The following is a 5,000-nucleotide window of genomic DNA, read 5'->3' as shown; positions in this document are numbered from 1 at the left end:
GCTTTTCAGAATAAATAATAATAACATTTCCGAAGAAACTTAATTTGGCTGCAACCAGAACAAGACATATTCCTGTAATAACGTGCATAATTGTGCGCTCTGCACAATATCTCTCATGTGCCACAACAAAGTCACTTCGACAATACATATTTATTCAAATGCCAATTCCTGTGAAGACAGAAACACAGAGAGAGAGAGAGAGAGATAGAGAGAGAGAAAGAGAGCGAGAGAGAGAGAAGGAGGACATGAAATAAAAAAAGAGAGAAAGAGAGAAGGGGTGACAGACAAAAAGGGAATAGACAGAAAAAGAAAAGAGAGAAAAGCGATGCCATTTGAATCCCACATGGACCTGGTGGTATAAAGATGAGTGAATGTGCTTGTCAGGGGCCCGGCTTCTGACAGCTCCTCAGCTCCATAACTTTGCTCAGGGAGACAAGAGAAAGAGAGGAGAGGAGGAGAGAAACAGGAGGAGTAGGAAGAAGAGAGGACTGGTAGGAAGAAGGAAAAAGACGGAGGAAGGAGAGAGAGAGAGAGAGAGAGAGAGAGAGAGAGAGAGAGAGAGAGAGAGAGAGAGAGAGAGAGAGAGAGAGAGAAAGAGAAAGAGAGAGAAAGAGAGAAAGAGAGAGTGTGTGATTGCTGAATGGTGGTCCCTCTGAGACCCGGCTGTATTTGGCAACATTTTTACGATTATTTTCTACCTCTGTGGTTGAGGGCGAGAGTTAAAGACACGGCTTAATTGTTCCCCTGAGCTCTTATTAAGTTGCTGATGAGCAGCTCCGGGGAGAGCCACTTAAAAGCTGCAACAAAAACAAGCGGCAGGGCAGGGCAGGGCAGGGAAGGGAAGCCTAGCTCTGGCAGCCCCCACCCGTCAAGCCTGCGAGCGGCAAGCAGAAGCCAGAAGTAGTGGCGCTGGCCAAAGGGGACACGGGATGGAGGAGGGGGGTGGAGGTGGAGGTGGAGGGGCCCTCCTCTGGCTCCCTATCTACCCCTCCCCTCCCCTCTCCTCTCCTCCCCTCCTCAACAATCCCTTCCCCGCTTCCCGCCCACAAATACTCCCCTTGAATCACCCCAGAGGACCGGAGGAGAGGAAGAAAGGAAAGAGAGAGAAAAATGAGGGAGGTGAATAAGAGGAGTAGTAGTAGTATACCATACAGCGTGTGTGTGTGTGTGTGTGTGTGTGTGTGTGTGTGTGTGTGTGTGTGTGTGTGTGTGTGTGTGTGTGTGTGTGTGTGTGTGTGTGTGTGTGTGTGTGTGTGTGTGTGTGTGTGGGGGGTGGGGGGTGTAGTCATGTAGTGTGTGTGTGTACAGTGTGTGTGTGTGTGTGTGTGTGTGTGTGTGTGTGTGTGTGTGTGTGTGTGTGTGTGTGTGTGTGTGTGTGTGTGTGTGTGTGTGTGTGTGTGTGTGTGTGTGTGTGTGTGTGTGTGTGTATCTGAACAATGCGCATGTGTGTCTTGGTGGATTTTCTGTGCGTGTTTGGTGGAGGGTTAGTTGGGATGTGGGGAAGAGGCCTGAGCTTTTTTCAGGAGCACGGTACCTAACATCTGGGCTCTAAAGCCTGTCAGAGGCGAGGTAATGAAATGGGGCCCTGGCTTACAGTATAATGTATGGTGCGGCACAGCTCCCTGGTCTACAAGGCCACTCAAGAGCCCAGAGCCCAGAGAGAGAGAGAGAGAGAGAGAGAGAGAGAGAGAGAGAGAGGGAGAGAGAGAGAGAGAGAGAGGGAGAGAGGGGTGGGGGTGTGGGGGTGTCTGTAAGGGCAGGGGGGGCCTGGGCCGCTCACTTTATCACGATATCCATAACTCCATCCATAGCCAAAATACCGCCAGCTCCACTAAAATTCCATTACTGTTGTGTCATTTGGCGAGGAATTATGTCAATGCAAACCAAACCAAATTATTATCCAATCAAAATGGATGCATGCATGGCAATAGAGGGAAATATTGTATTGCAATAATGTACGTAAGGGGGGAGTGTTTTATAGCATACTGTTCAAAGAGGCCTGGAGTGTTATATGACTCCTTCCTCAGACTCAAGTAATACACACAATGAGATGCTAATTTCCTTGTGCAAGCACATAGTGAAAACTTTTCTCCCAAAATGTCCTGTTTTTCATATTCCATATTGTATGTAGGTAAACGTGTATGTATGTATGTATGTATGTATGTATGTATGTATGTATGTATGTATGTATGTATGTATGTATGTATGTATGTATGTATGTATGTATGTATGCATGTATGCATGCATGTATGTATGTATGTATGTATGTCTGTATCTATGTATGTATGTATGTGTGTGTGTGTATGTATGTATACTATTTATGTATGCTATGTACACGTATGTATGTATTTACATATGTATGAATGTATGTATGAATTAGTGGATTTGTTCTTTGTTATCAAACAGTCAATCAAAACTAATCCGATTATGTAAAAATGATGAAAATCTTTGATATTTGGCATTACATCTTTTAGTTTATCTTATTTTGGACACTTTTTTGTTAAACAATGTGCATTCAATATCATTCACCTTTTTCACACGCACAACACACACACACAACACCCAACACACACGCACACACATACACACACACACACAACACCCAACACACAGACATACACACACACACACACCTCTCTAACTTGGCCACCTCTCTCATGGTGTGCATGTGTAGTGAGTGTGTGTGTGCTTGTGCACCCAGGCAGGCCCAGCGACCTGTGGGGGGACAATAGTCTGGATCAATACCTGTAGCCCCCCTCAACCACCCCAACCCTTCCACCCACCCACCCACACACACACACACCCACACGCACACACGTGTAGGCTACTCTCCCAGACTCTCACACACACCTCCCTGGACCCCGCGAGCGCCGCGGGCTATCCGTGGCCCAGGCTATTGATCAGGCACGCCTCAGCTGCCAATAGCAATGGGCCTGGATGTGACAGGAGCCGGCGAGAGGAGAGCAGAGAGAGAGAGAGAGAGAGAGAGATAGAGAGAGAGAGAGAGAGATAAAGAGAGAGAGAGAGAGAGAGAGGGAGAGGAAGAGAGAAACGTGTATCGCCGGTGGCAGCCCCACAGCACACTTTAGATAAAAGTCAATTCCACTTAGCTAAATCACTGACGACTAAATGGTTAGCAGCTGGTGGAATGTGGGGGCCAGGGTCTCGGGAGGTGTGTGTATAGGGTGGAAGGAGCTCAGGGCTGCTGGTGATGGTGGTAGTGGTCAGGGGTGTGAGAGGAGGTGTGGGGGGAGGGGCTTGGGGAGGGGGTTCCCTGGCCTTTAGTGACCTGCATTGGGGAGTGGGGAGTTACGTGTGTGTGTGTGTTTGTGCACTGGAGGAGGGAAACCCCTGACAGAGTGACCTGACAGGCTTGTGAAGCAGGATGCCCTTTAGTAAGCAGGTGCACAATACTCACACATACAGACATGCATAAAGAGGTTTAAACGTACAGTAAGATGAAGTCATACATACAGGACATACTGAATGCATACATAGTGTGGGCGCACAGTACATACATACATATACAGACATACATGTATACATACATATACGTATACATACATACACACACACACACACACACACACACATACATACATACATACATACATACATACATACATACATACATACACATACTGTACAAATATACATACACACATATACAAACATACATACATAAAGTAGGCTACATACGTACATGTAGTACAAACACATAGCCTACTGTACATGCATACACACATAAATAGAAACATACAGTAAACAAACTGGAGGCTGACAGCCTGACAAACAAACAGCCACTGATACTAAACAGACTGTCACACAGACACCAAAAGGGAACGCAGGCCAGGCTATGACTGTGCATTGCGTCGCATCGCATGTGTCTGGCTGGCTTTTGCGTATGCGCGCCAGATGGGCCGAATATCGGCGGGATCACGGACCGAACAACGTGGGCCTAATTACAAACACTGTCAGCTAAATCAACTCATCTTGTGACGGGGCGTAAACATCTGCCGGAGCCTCATCCCTAAAAAGCCACATCCTGTCCCCAGTCCAAACCGCCAAAACTATCTGTGCAATAAAGCATCTCTTCTCCCCATGGCGTCCCCACCATGGCTTCCCCTTCCCCTGTCCCTGTGCCGGGAAACAAACACACACCACGCACACAAGTGCACGCACGCACGCACACAAACACACACACACACACACACACACACACACACACACACACACACACACACACACACACACACACACACACACACACACACACACACACACACACACACAGGCCCGCCGACAGGGGGAGGGGACAAACTGGTATGTTGTCCCTAGCCCAGGGAGACACAGGGCCCAGAATTGGGTCCCCATGACATTGTATGTATTGAGTAGGGGGCCCTTTCAGATGACTTTGTCCTGGGCAGAGCAAAAGCTGTCAGCGGGCCTGCACACACACACACACACACACACACACACACACACACACACACACACACACACACACACACACACACACACACACACACACACACACACACACACACACACACACACACACACACACACACACACACACGTGTACACACACGCCACAGAGCTCGCAGCAAAATATCAACCAAGCAGGTAAATAATGTCTTCTGACAGAAAATGACCGAAAAATAGGAAATAATATTTTTTTGTTTGTTTATAGTGTGCTGTTGCATGAGATGCCAGCTGCCCCATCCTCTGCTTTTGAGGCATTCCCTTTCCATGACTCCATATTTTTTTCCCGTTTTAGACCTTCATTTGGCACATCGTGTATTCTGAGGTTTGATTGTGCATGCGCTGTGTTAGCCTGTGGTCGTGTTTGTCATGTTTGTCTGCCTAAGTATCTCTGTGTGGGAGCACCAGAGGCAGTGTGGCCTTTTCCACATTGAAGACAAGCACACACACACACACACACACACACACACACACACACACACACACACACACACACACACACACACACACACACA

The 5,000-nt window shown here is 47.6% G+C and overlaps 1 long non-coding RNA gene across 1 annotated transcript in view; it reads right to left on the bottom strand.

Moving 5' to 3' along the window:
* Nucleotides 1-5,000, bottom strand: part of LOC134439179 (uncharacterized) — a 129,681-nt gene that overhangs the window by 1,462 nt on the left and 123,219 nt on the right. The window lies entirely within an intron of this gene.

Source organism: Engraulis encrasicolus, chromosome 22, assembly GCF_034702125.1.
Source record: "Engraulis encrasicolus isolate BLACKSEA-1 chromosome 22, IST_EnEncr_1.0, whole genome shotgun sequence".
NCBI classification, from domain to species: Eukaryota; Metazoa; Chordata; class Actinopteri; order Clupeiformes; family Engraulidae; genus Engraulis; species Engraulis encrasicolus.
Note: the sequence above shows the minus strand (reverse complement) of the source record. Positions and strands in the feature narration are given on the sequence as shown.